Source organism: Salvia miltiorrhiza, chromosome 3, assembly GCF_028751815.1.
Source record: "Salvia miltiorrhiza cultivar Shanhuang (shh) chromosome 3, IMPLAD_Smil_shh, whole genome shotgun sequence".
Classification (NCBI taxonomy): domain Eukaryota; kingdom Viridiplantae; phylum Streptophyta; class Magnoliopsida; order Lamiales; family Lamiaceae; genus Salvia; species Salvia miltiorrhiza.
Genome location: NC_080389.1, coordinates 51510663 through 51524595, shown reverse-complemented (window position 1 = coordinate 51524595; position 13933 = coordinate 51510663). Strand labels below are relative to the sequence as shown.

The window sequence follows — 13933 nt, the reverse complement described above, 5'->3', positions numbered from 1 at the left end:
AAAATTAAAGCATATAAGTTCATTTTTTGTATTTTAAGGTCTAGATGAGATGATACTCAAAGTCTGGTGTTCAAACATTAGATGTCGTCTTCCGGGCTTTAGATGATGATATGATCTTATAGGGTGGTTCAGACGAGATGATGCTCAGTTGAAATAAAATCTTCAATATTGACATTTTTCTAAAATATTAGTATTAAATAAATATTTATATAAAAAGAATATTTATTATTCTAACAAAAGGTTAACATTTAATTGAGGAATATGATCCAGATTAATATAATTTCAACTATATTATCTTAAATTAAATAAATTTAAAAATAATTTACATATAAATAATTATTTGAGGCATTTGCAAAAATGCCCTTTTCTTATAAACACTTGTAAAAATGCCCTTTTTCATAGTGAAAAAGGGCATTTTTACAAGTGTTTATAAGAAAAGGGCATTTTTGCCTATTAACACTAATTATTTATACAAAAATAATACTCTCCCGTCCCCCAAAATTATGCATGGAAGTTTGTTGTAATGATAGTGGAGTAAGGGTTCTACAAGTGAGAGTATTGTTAAATAGATTATGAGTAAATAGTGTAAGTTAAAAGGGTAAAAATGTAAAAATTATGTCACGACCGGACATAATTAAGGATAATTAAACCGGGGAAACCGTGACTAATGGAGGGAGATTAGAAGCGGGGTAGAAAGGGGAATAATCAAACAAGAAAGGATCGCAGTATCATTGTTAACAACAGGGATATTTATAATAATATAACGGAGTTTTAGTCGTATAGACTCAAATAACTAGTAAGTTCAGATAACTCTGACTTAGCCAAAATAACATACAACTTCTGAGTACGCAGCGGAATAAGGTTCTGATTACATGTATGAAGACATGTAACCCTAGAGTTCATTAATACATAATAAGACAAAAGAATCCCGCTCGTCACTTCATCACCATCGGCAGCTGCTCAACCTGCACATTTAGAAATATATGCAGGGCTGAGTACAAAAGTACTCAGTGGGCACATATGCCTACTATGAAATATAACATGCTTCGTAAAGTTGTAAATTGTCATGCCATCATAAACAGTACAGCAAGGGAGTTTTTCGCTAAAAAGGCCCAAGCTTACTAAATTCATTTGTGATTCTTAAAGTTCGTCTGCAGACTAAGTTTTCTTGTAATCTATCATATCTGGAACTGTGTGCCGGAGAGGTGGCCACCTCTCACGGACACTTGACCGGCCAACCCGCTAGATGACTCACGGTCACTGGTGTACACTAGCCCTGGCAGGATAGCTATCAACTGCTCAGGACCCGAATTCGATTTCATAATAACTGGCAAAGCCACATCAGATAGATATCATACCAAACATTGAAACATTTATGGCAAGACAATAGTTGAAATAATTTTCAGTTCAAAGATTTTGCAATGAAATAACTGTTCAAACATAACATTAAACTCATTTGATATATATGAAAGTAACCCACCTGATAGTGATTTTCTGTGATACGAAAGCTCCTCAACAGATTATCAATCTCGCCCTTGACCTTTATTACGAGAATATATGTACATATATAAGATATTTGCTCGAATAAAAATCCTCAAATGAGAATGTATATTTAACTATGCATGATCCTTATGCATGAATTATTATTCTGAAATAATAATCAGGGAATTTCTATTGTTAATCCAGGCTATTGGATTTAAACAAAAGTAAGTCTCGTCTCATGAAGCCAGATAATTAATAAAAATTAATCCGTTCTCTTAGGTTGTTCTAATCCGCCAATTAAATAAATCCCGCTCCTCGTAGTCGATGGAAAATAATTAAATACTTCAGCTTATTCGCTTTATAACTCATAATCAACCGGGCTTAATAATGAGAATTTGAAATGTTATGAGTTCGAATAATTAAAAGGCTCAACATAAGGTAGCCCAATAATTTAATTAAGTAGAAATGGGCCTGGATAGCTAAAATGAAAGGTCCAATTGAAATAATTCATTGGGCTTAGTAATTAAATAAATCTTGGCCCAAATGATTAAATAATGAATAGTTGGGCTCAATTAAATAAATCATGTAAGGCCCAACTAAATAAAATTTCAATCCATAATTTAAAATTAGCCCAAGAATAGAATGAATTATTCTGAGCTTAAAATTAAATAAAACTCGGCTCAGTTGATATGATACAGCAGCCCAAAGAATTAAAAGACAAAGCCCAATTCCTTAAATTAATTCATGCTCAATAAAAATAATGAGAAGAGCCAATTAAATAAAAGACTGGCCCAATTCGAATTTAAATATGAAAGCCCAAGCAATTAAAATTGGAAGCCCAATTTCATTAAAAATAAGCTCAAAATTTCGGCCCACATAAATTAGAGGAAAGCCCAAACAATTAAAATTAATCAAGCCCAAAGAATTAAATGAAAAGGCCCAAATCAAGCCCACTCTATTTCTTCACAACTCTCGGTCCTCCCTTTTCTCTCTCCCACACAATCCAATCTCGCCTCTCTCTCTTTCACTCCCAGATCAGTCGAGCTCTCTCTCCCTTCGGTTCTCTCTCTCTCTCGATCCATCTCCAGCCGAGGCGCCCGCCGTCGCCGCTCCACAATCCGGCGAGTCAGCTTCTACCTCGCCAAAGTCCGACACCTCCTCCTCTCTTCAATTCCTTAATTTCAGATCTCTCTCTATCTTTTCCTTGGTTCTCGTCGAGAACTCGTCCCCAGCCCACCAAATCCGGTTTCGTCGATTCAGCGCCGCTGTCTCTGCAAATCCGGCGGCACCCGCTGCTACCTCCGGCGAACAGCCGATTCTCGTTCGTCTTCCTGCGTCGGTCTCTCTCACTCTCTCGATTTCTGGAATCGCAGAACATGAAGGCGAGCTTCTTCGCCTGAAACCGCTGTCGTCGTCTCTGTAATTCCAGCGAACGGCGGTTGAACCTCCTCCCTCACGTCCATCTCCGACAATCAACACTCGACTGATCCTCTCGCTCTCTCTCCTCTCGAAGTTTCACCGCCTCCTTTCTGGAACTCCGGCGAACGACAGCTATAAGCCGCGCGGCCGCGGCTCCTTCCGGCGAGGAACCTCGCACCGCCTCGCACAGGTAAACCCCCAAATCTCCCTTCTCTTCCTTTCAAAATAAAGAATCTGAAAATCTAATTCCTCCTCTCTCTTTCGTTGGTAGGAAAAGGAAAAAGGCAGCGCCTTTGCCGCCGTGTCGTGACTGAGTAACCGGCGAGCAGAACCGCTGAGGTCTGTGCTTGCGCCCCTCCGACGCCGGTGAAAGTTCTGCCGTCGCGTCCTCGATTCACTGAGCAGGGCAGTCAGCCTCATTTCCTAAAGCTAAGTTCGATTCCCAATTGTTGGGTAAAAGAAATTCTTGTGGTATCTAATACTCTATGAATCTCATAAATGTTATTGTTATCTAGAGTACTTGGTTTAGAAGCTAAAATGTTGAAACGTATTTATCTCGCATAAAAATTCTAGTCTGATGTACTGCTATTTATGCCTTTGTCTTGTGAATAAAACTGATTGAGCTATTCTATGTCTGAATTTTTGATTGATCTAAGCATGCTATGTTGGGGTGTGAAATATGCAAACATATAGATTAGCTTGAGATGGTAATACCTTGATTGTTTTGTCCTTTTGGCTGTCTGTTGCTCTGTTTGAATTTAATGAGAAGATAGCTGAAAAAAATCACATATCTTGTTTTTCTTTAACAATGCAGGGAGAACTAAGAAAAGAAAAAAAATGGATAAGGCTAAGCCAATCTTACCTCTTCGAAGTTTTGCAGCAGCTAGACAATTCTCTCAAGCTATTGATGCTTAAAGAGAGAAGAATTTGGTGGTTGATATAATAAGGAGTGAAGTTGGTGGCTGTAAAGGGAGGAAAGCATGGCTTTTGGTGGTTGAAGAGGTGGGGATCAAAGGATGGTGGCAGCACACTTATTTCTCTCCACTAACCTTAATGATTTTCCTTTATTGCTTTAATGATTTTCCTTTATTGATTCCTTGTCGGCTGATGGTATTAAACAAGGAATGGTGTTGCATTTGATGTGTAGTAATGTGGGATATGGTTGAAGTAAAGCTCTTGCCTCTTGGGAATTATAACTTGTAGTACAGTAATGCGCTTAATGAAATACTAATCTTGAATTCTTACTAATGTAGCGTATATATATATATACTCGCACGATATTTGATTTCTTGCTTGCTAGCATCGATGGACTGTAAAATAAATCTAAATTAAATCCGTAGATTTAATTCTCCTCACAAGCCGGAAATAATCCACGACTTAAGTAATTATAAATAATAGAATCGATAGTCTCATCTCGCTTAATTAATTAACGTGACTTTGCTAAGTCAGTTATAACTCTGAAATAATATCATTGACTGCTTTAATAATATGAATTCAGGATCATAAGCTGAATTCATATCAGGATAATAACCGTTTTCATTCACTGATGAACAAAAATAAACACTCATTACTGGATTTAAAATATATAAAAGAGCGGGTCACTACATACTACCCCTCTTAACAAAAATTTCGTCCCGAAATTTGCATATTTCTTCTAAAACAGTTCGGGGTATTTCTCCTTCATTTTGTCTTCAAGCTCCCACGTGGCTTCCTCTTGTCCGTGGTGTCTCCGTAAGATTTCTGTCTATCTTGCGCCTCCTTTATTCGCCCTCTGATTTGACGGACTATCTCAATCATCTCGCTGACCGTGTCCGGTCCTAGGATTTTTCTCTCACCCACTTCATCCCAGTAAAGTGGTGATCTGCATTTTCTTCCATACAACGCCTCGTAAGGTGCCATGTCAATGGTCGCCTGGTAGCTATTGTTGTAGGCAAACTCAATCAGCGGCAACACTGATTCCCAACTTCCACCTCTGTCTAACACCACTGTTCTCAACATGTCTTCGAGAGTCTGAATTGTCCTTTCCGACTGCCCATCTGTCTGCGGGTGGAAAGCGGTGCTGAAATTTAGCCTCGTGCCTAACTCCTTTTGTAAGCTCATCCAAAATCTAGAAGTAAATTTTGAGTCTCGGTCTGAAGTGATCGACACGGGCACGCCGTGTAAGCGTACAATCTCTCGAACATACAACTGAGCTAGCTTGTCTGACCCGTGTGTGATCGGAATTGGTATAAAATGAGCACACTTTGTGAGTCGATCCACTATTACCCAAATGGCAGTGTTTCCTTTCCTTGTCTTGGGCAAACTGGTCACAAAATCCATTGCTATGTGCTCCCACTTCCATTCTGGAATTTCTAAAGGTTGCAATTTTCCATATGGCCTTTGGTGTAAAGCCTTCACTTGCTGGCATGCTAGGCATCTCTCTACAAATGATGCTATGTCTCTTTTCATGCCTTCCCACCAAAAATGCTTCTTTAGATCTTGATACATCTTAGTGCTCCCCGGGTGGGCAGTATAAGGGGTATCGTGAGCTTCGCTCATGATTTTATTCTTAAGTTCATCATCTTGGGGGATGCATATCCTTCCCTCAAATAGGATAGCATTATCTGATGCTTCTTGATAATTCTTGACGCCTCCTTTCCTTACCGCTTCTCGTAGCTTCTCCATTTTCTCGTCCTTTCTTTGTGCTTCTACGATCATCTTTCTCAAGCTAGGTATCGTTGCAACAACGCTTGCTATCGTTCCTGGTGGTTTGACCACTTCTATGCTCATTTTACCAAATTCTCTTATGAGCTTCTTCTCTCGAGTGATGAGAGATCCCAATTTAGATTGAGTCTTACGACTCAATGCATCAGCCACTACGTTGGCCTTGCCTGGGTGGTAGTTAATACCGCAGTCATAATCTTTTACTAGTTCGAGCCACCTCCTTTGTCTCATATTAAGGTCCTTTTGCTCGAAAAAGTATTTCAGGCTTTTGTGGTCCGTGAATATCTCGCACCTAACTCCATATAGGTGATGTCTCCAAATCTTCAATGCGTGTACCACTGCAGCCAATTCTAGATCATGGGTCGGATAGTTCAGTTCATGTGGTCTAAGCTGTCGCGACGCATATGCTATCACTCTTCCTTCTTGCATCAGCACGCAACCAAGTCCATTTTTGGACGCGTCTGTGTAGATCACGTATTCCTTGTCAGCTGTTGGAACGGCTAACACTGGTGCCGTAGTTAACTTTTCCTTGAGTTCTTGGAAGCTCTTCTCGCACTCATCTGTCCAAGAAAATTTTACCCCCTTCCTGAGTAGTTGCGTCATTGGCCTTGCGATTTTGGAAAATCCCTCTATGAACCTTCGGTAGTAACCTGCCAATCCTAAGAAACTTCTTATCTCATTAGGGTTAGTAGGTGGTCTCCATTCGCGCACTGCTTGCACTTTCTCAGGGTCCACTTTAATCCCTTCTGACGACACAATATGGCCTAAAAATGTGACTTCGCTGAGCCAAAACTCGCACTTGCTGAATTTGGCATAAAGGCGCTCCGTCCTCAACGTTTCTAGGACAATTCTCAGATGTTCCTCATGGTCTTTCTCGTTCTTCGAGTAGATCAGGATGTCATCTATGAATACCAAGACAAATTTGTCTAAGTACGGATGGAACACTCGATTCATGAGGTCCATGAACACGGCTGGCGCGTTGGTTAGCCCGAACGGCACAACTACAAATTCGTAGTGGCCATACCTAGTTCGAAATGCCGTCTTAGGTACGTCTTCTGGTCGAATCTTCAGCTGGTGATAACCAGACCGCAAATCAATCTTCGAGAACACGCTTGCTCCCTTGAGCTGGTCGAAGAGGTCATCTATCCTTGGTAAAGGATATTTGTTCTTGAGTGTCACTTTGTTCAGTTCTCTATAGTCTATGCACATTCGCAATGTGCCATCCTTTTTCTTCACGAAAAGTACGGGTGCACCCCAAGGTGATACACTTGGCCTAATGAATCCAAGATCCAAAAGTTCTTGCAGTTGTATCTTGAGTTCTTCCAACTCTTTAGGAGCCATTCGGTATGGTGCCTTCGAAATGGGAGCTGCCCCGGGCTCCAAATCAATGGTAAACTCAATTGGTCTGTCCGGTGGTGGCCCTGACAGAATATCTGGAAATACATCTGAAAAGTCCCGTACAATTGCTACATCTTCTATGCTCTTTTCAGTTCCCAGTTCTCCGTGCAAGTATACGAGGTAAGCTGGGTATCCCTTATTCATCATTTTCGTTGCTTGGAGGGCGGAGATGATCATCTTTCTTCTTCCCATACTAATTCCGTGGAAATGTGACGGCTCCCTTCCTGGGGATCGGAATGATATCCGTCTTTCGTTACAAAGGATGGTGGCATAGTTCTCGGCTAGCCAGTCCATTCCTAGGATTATGTCCACATCTCCCATCGGTATAACATACGAGCTGTTCACTACAATCTTGAGTGACCCTATGTTCAGTTCTAGGTTCAAGCACACATGATCTACTGTCGTCATCCCTCCTATAGGTGATGATATACTCAACTCCTGATCAGCTTTTTCCATTTTAAGTTTTAAGGTGTCGACGCATGTTCTTGAAATGAAAGTATGCGATGCGCCCGTATCAAATAGAAGTACAACAGGAGTATTGAGTAGCATGCCCATACCTGCCAGGTTTCCTTGGTTGTTTTCGGGTTGCTTCTGCCTCATAGCATAGGCTCTAGCATGACGAGGCTCTTCATGTTGTTTCTGTTGTTGGCGAGCCTGTTGCTGATACGGTTGTTGAGGTTGTGGTTGGTACGGTAGCTGTTGGTGCTGCTGATACTGTGTTTGCTGCCCTGGGTATGGTTGGGACAGAGCTTGGATTGCTCGCAGATGCGGAGCCTGGATAGGTAGGTTCGGCCTTGAACCCGTCCCGTTTTGCTTATTCGGGCACCGGTTTGCATAGTGCCCCTTCTGGTTGCAGATATAGCAACTATCACTGCCGGCCTTACAGATTCCCCCATGACTTTTGTTACATTTGGGGCAATGTGGGGCTCTCTGTTGGTTATTTCCCATCTGTTTCGGTGCACTCTGGCCTCCATAGCCCTGTGACTGGAAGACCCGTCCCTGCCATGGCCTCTTCTCGCCTTGGTTCGGTTTACTGTTGTCCCATCTCCTTTTTCCGTTAAAATTCTAATTATGATTTTGATCCTGTGGAGGTGCTGGCGCAGGTACAATTGCAAGTCTTTCTCCAGGCATGGCTGCCTCAATGTCTAACGCTCGGCTGAGCGACTCAGTGTAAGACAATCCTCCGTGGCTTGCCAAAGCCATCCTAATCTCGTGCCTCAGTCCGGCACAAAACTTTTCAGCCATCTTCTCATCTGTGTCAACTTGTTCCGGCGCATATCTAGACATATCGCAGAACATCCTGTCGTATTGAGTTACTGACATCTTCCCTTGCTTTAGATTGTAAAATTCAGCTTCCTTCTTCTTGCGGTAGCTCTTGGGTATATACTTGTCATATATACCGGTTTTGAATTGTTCCCAAGTCAGGTTTTCTAACTGCTCTGCTGTCATCGTTTTCATCCTTGCTTCCCACCAGAAATCAGCTGACCCAGTCAACTGAAAGGACATACAAGTCAAACGTTCTTGGTCGGTGCAACGCAGGAAGTTGAAAATGCGTTCAATAGCGCGGACCCAAGTTTCAGCTTCTGCCGGGTCTCCTGTCCCGTTGAAGGTAGGTGGGTTCTGTCGCAAGAATAATTCCTCAATCCGTCGTTCTGGCTGAACAGGTGGTTGAACTATTTCTGGTTCTGGCCCTGTTTCTGGGCCTCTTCTTTCATTTCGGGGAATCCTGCCCCCTCCTCTTGGTCGTCCTCGTTTTGGCGGCATTCTATTAGGTCAAAACACAAGTTGTCAACGCATTAAAATGCAATAAGGACATACTATCATTTCTATAGTTACTCCTTAACTCATCGAGTTCTGCTACTGCTAAAACTTAAGCGAACATATAATTAAAACATAGCGGGATGACTTGCCGCGAAAGACCAATAAGGTCACTATATATTCATGGGAAATTAGTATCAATGAGGACTATGTCATAAGAATAGTTCTTCTATTCTATGTTCTGGTTGTATGGGTGGTGAGGCCATGTTTTGTTCTAGCCCTGGTACTGTAAGTAGAATGGTTCCGAATATCTGAAACTATAAGCTGATAGCTTTAATCGTAATATTATAACATTATATACAAAGCATTTTGACCCCTCGTAAGTCTAACTCTGAAGTTCATACATGAATCATGAAGGTTATCCTTAAGCCATAGCTAGTGATAATCGAGGCTACAAGCGAGTCTCAGCTTATTAGGGATTAGCTAACTGATTACATAAGTCGCACTCATCGCTATAAGCAATATCATACTTAAACTATCATCGAATAAGGCAATAGTCGATTAGGTGCTTCGTCTCGCGTGAACAACCTGAATGAAGAACTATGCCTGCATCAGTGATTCGTGCGTGGCACTCCGCTTGCACTGCTTTCATTGGATTCTCTTCCTCTTTCTTAGCTATTCACCATGGCTATAGTGAAATATAACTGAGTTTCTAGCTTCTATTATTTTTCTCGTAACAGTGATCATGCATTCTTAACGCATCTAAGTTCATTGAGATATCTAATCAATCAATAAAGCATACAACTTGAATGTAAGCATCAGTACATTCATATAAAACGTGAACTTCTCAATGTTTTAAAATCATTACCACCTTCTTTCTTGCTGAGCATGACGATGTGATGAAGTGATGAGCTTTGGTTGACTGACTCATATATATTAGTGATCATACTAGAAAAATGGCTAACTCTAGGGTTCAGAGCAAATGAACTGCTCTGATACCACTCTGTCACGACCGGACATAATTAAGGATAATTAAACCGGGGAAACCGTGACTAATGGAGGGAGATTAGAAGCGGGGTAGAAAGGGGAATAATCAAACAAGAAAGGATCGCAGTATCATTGTTAACAACAGGGATATTTATAATAATATAACGGAGTTTTAGTCGTATAGACTCAAATAACTAGTAAGTTCAGATAACTCTGACTTAGCCAAAATAACATACAACTTCTGAGTACGCAGCGGAATAAGGTTCTGATTACATGTATGAAGACATGTAACCCTAGAGTTCATTAATACATAATAAGACAAAAGAATCCCGCTCGTCACTTCATCACCATCGGCAGCTGCTCAACCTGCACATTTAGAAATATATGCAGGGCTGAGTACAAAAGTACTCAGTGGGCACATATGCCTACTATGAAATATAACATGCTTCGTAAAGTTGTAAATTGTCATGCCATCATAAACAGTACAGCAAGGGAGTTTTTCGCTAAAAAGGCCCAAGCTTACTAAATTCATTTGTGATTCTTAAAGTTCGTCTGCAGACTAAGTTTTCTTGTAATCTATCATATCTGGAACTGTGTGCCGGAGAGGTGGCCACCTCTCACGGACACTTGACCGGCCAACCCGCTAGATGACTCACGGTCACTGGTGTACACTAGCCCTGGCAGGATAGCTATCAACTGCTCAGGACCCGAATTCGATTTCATAATAACTGGCAAAGCCACATCAGATAGATATCATACCAAACATTGAAACATTTATGGCAAGACAATAGTTGAAATAATTTTCAGTTCAAAGATTTTGCAATGAAATAACTGTTCAAACATAACATTAAACTCATTTGATATATATGAAAGTAACCCACCTGATAGTGATTTTCTGTGATACGAAAGCTCCTCAACAGATTATCAATCTCGCCCTTGACCTTTATTACGAGAATATATGTACATATATAAGATATTTGCTCGAATAAAAATCCTCAAATGAGAATGTATATTTAACTATGCATGATCCTTATGCATGAATTATTATTCTGAAATAATAATCAGGGAATTTCTATTGTTAATCCAGGCTATTGGATTTAAACAAAAGTAAGTCTCGTCTCATGAAGCCAGATAATTAATAAAAATTAATCCGTTCTCTTAGGTTGTTCTAATCCGCCAATTAAATAAATCCCGCTCCTCGTAGTCGATGGAAAATAATTAAATACTTCAGCTTATTCGCTTTATAACTCATAATCAACCGGGCTTAATAATGAGAATTTGAAATGTTATGAGTTCGAATAATTAAAAGGCTCAACATAAGGTAGCCCAATAATTTAATTAAGTAGAAATGGGCCTGGATAGCTAAAATGAAAGGTCCAATTGAAATAATTCATTGGGCTTAGTAATTAAATAAATCTTGGCCCAAATGATTAAATAATGAATAGTTGGGCTCAATTAAATAAATCATGTAAGGCCCAACTAAATAAAATTTCAATCCATAATTTAAAATTAGCCCAAGAATAGAATGAATTATTCTGAGCTTAAAATTAAATAAAACTCGGCTCAGTTGATATGATACAGCAGCCCAAAGAATTAAAAGACAAAGCCCAATTCCTTAAATTAATTCATGCTCAATAAAAATAATGAGAAGAGCCAATTAAATAAAAGACTGGCCCAATTCGAATTTAAATATGAAAGCCCAAGCAATTAAAATTGGAAGCCCAATTTCATTAAAAATAAGCTCAAAATTTCGGCCCACATAAATTAGAGGAAAGCCCAAACAATTAAAATTAATCAAGCCCAAAGAATTAAATGAAAAGGCCCAAATCAAGCCCACTCTATTTCTTCACAACTCTCGGTCCTCCCTTTTCTCTCTCCCACACAATCCAATCTCGCCTCTCTCTCTTTCACTCCCAGATCAGTCGAGCTCTCTCTCCCTTCGGTTCTCTCTCTCTCTCGATCCATCTCCAGCCGAGGCGCCCGCCGTCGCCGCTCCACAATCCGGCGAGTCAGCTTCTACCTCGCCAAAGTCCGACACCTCCTCCTCTCTTCAATTCCTTAATTTCAGATCTCTCTCTATCTTTTCCTTGGTTCTCGTCGAGAACTCGTCCCCAGCCCACCAAATCCGGCTTCGTCGATTCAGCGCCGCTGTCTCTGCAAATCCGGCGGCACCCGCTGCTACCTCCGGCGAACAGCCGATTCTCGTTCGTCTTCCTGCGTCGGTCTCTCTCACTCTCTCGATTTCTGGAATCGCAGAACATGAAGGCGAGCTTCTTCGCCTGAAACCGCTGTCGTCGTCTCTGTAATTCCAGCGAACGGCGGTTGAACCTCCTCCCTCACGTCCATCTCCGACAATCAACACTCGACTGATCCTCTCGCTCTCTCTCCTCTCGAAGTTTCACCGCCTCCTTTCTGGAACTCCGGCGAACGACAGCTATAAGCCGCGCGGCCGCGGCTCCTTCCGGCGAGGAACCTCGCACCGCCTCGCACAGGTAAACCCCCAAATCTCCCTTCTCTTCCTTTCAAAATAAAGAATCTGAAAATCTAATTCCTCCTCTCTCTTTCGTTGGTAGGAAAAGGAAAAAGGCAGCGCCTTTGCCGCCGTGTCGTGACTGAGTAACCGGCGAGCAGAACCGCTGAGGTCTGTGCTTGCGCCCCTCCGACGCCGGTGAAAGTTCTGCCGTCGCGTCCTCGATTCACTGAGCAGGGCAGTCAGCCTCATTTCCTAAAGCTAAGTTCGATTCCCAATTGTTGGGTAAAAGAAATTCTTGTGGTATCTAATACTCTATGAATCTCATAAATGTTATTGTTATCTAGAGTACTTGGTTTAGAAGCTAAAATGTTGAAACGTATTTATCTCGCATAAAAATTCTAGTCTGATGTACTGCTATTTATGCCTTTGTCTTGTGAATAAAACTGATTGAGCTATTCTATGTCTGAATTTTTGATTGATCTAAGCATGCTATGTTGGGGTGTGAAATATGCAAACATATAGATTAACTTGATATGGTAATACCTTGATTGTTTTGTCCTTTTGGCTGTCTGTTGCTCTGTTTGAATTTAATGAGAAGATAGCTGAAAAAAATCACATATCTTGTTTTTCTTTAACAATGCAGGGAGAACTAAGAAAAGAAAAAAAATGGATAAGGCTAAGCCAATCTTACCTCTTCGAAGTTTTGCAGCAGCTAGACAATTCTCTCAAGCTATTGATGCTTAAAGAGAGAAGAATTTGGTGGTTGATATAATAAGGAGTGAAGTTGGTGGCTGTAAAGGGAGGAAAGCATGGCTTTTGGTGGTTGAAGAGGTGGGGATCAAAGGATGGTGGCAGCACACTTATTTCTCTCCACTAACCTTAATGATTTTCCTTTATTGCTTTAATGATTTTCCTTTATTGATTCCTTGTCGGCTGATGGTATTAAACAAGGAATGGTGTTGCATTTGATGTGTAGTAATGTGGGATATGGTTGAAGTAAAGCTCTTGCCTCTTGGGAATTATAACTTGTAGTACAGTAATGCGCTTAATGAAATACTAATCTTGAATTCTTACTAATGTAGCGTATATATATATATACTCGCACGATATTTGATTTCTTGCTTGCTAGCATCGATGGACTGTAAAATAAATCTAAATTAAATCCGTAGATTTAATTCTCCTCACAAGCCGGAAATAATCCACGACTTAAGTAATTATAAATAATAGAATCGATAGTCTCATCTCGCTTAATTAATTAACGTGACTTTGCTAAGTCAGTTATAACTCTGAAATAATATCATTGACTGCTTTAATAATATGAATTCAGGATCATAAGCTGAATTCATATCAGGATAATAACCGTTTTCATTCACTGATGAACAAAAATAAACACTCATTACTGGATTTAAAATATATAAAAGAGCGGGTCACTACAAATTATATGTGAGGTAGTGTCTAAAAATAGGGTATGCATAATTTTGGAGGTCGTACAAAAAAAAAGATATGCATAATTTTAAAGGACGAAAGGAGTATCATATAATTTAAATAATAATTTAAAATGATTTTCCGTCGAATTTCGACGGGTTACGCACTAGTGTTTATTTACTTCTTACAAACAATTCCTCCGCCTTAATTTAACTTTTTACCTTAATATGTGCTATATATATATGAATTTCTTCATATATATATATATATATATATATATATATATAT

General features: G+C 40.3%; 2 long non-coding RNA genes across 2 annotated transcripts; both read right to left on the bottom strand.

Annotated features, from left to right (window-relative positions):
* Positions 1-658: 658 nt before the first annotated feature.
* LOC131014219 (uncharacterized) lies at positions 659-4502 on the bottom strand. Its single transcript, XR_009098110.1, has 3 exons — positions 3616-4502; positions 1481-1540; positions 659-965 (listed from the first exon to the last, which is right to left on the bottom strand). It is a non-coding gene; the product is annotated as an uncharacterized LOC131014219 (long non-coding RNA).
* A 5304-nt stretch (positions 4503-9806) lies between these two features.
* On the bottom strand, positions 9807-13637 carry LOC131014218 (uncharacterized). The gene is made up of 3 exons (XR_009098109.1): positions 12764-13637; positions 10629-10688; positions 9807-10113 (listed from the first exon to the last, which is right to left on the bottom strand). It is a non-coding gene; the product is annotated as an uncharacterized LOC131014218 (long non-coding RNA).
* Positions 13638-13933: the final 296 nt, after the last annotated feature.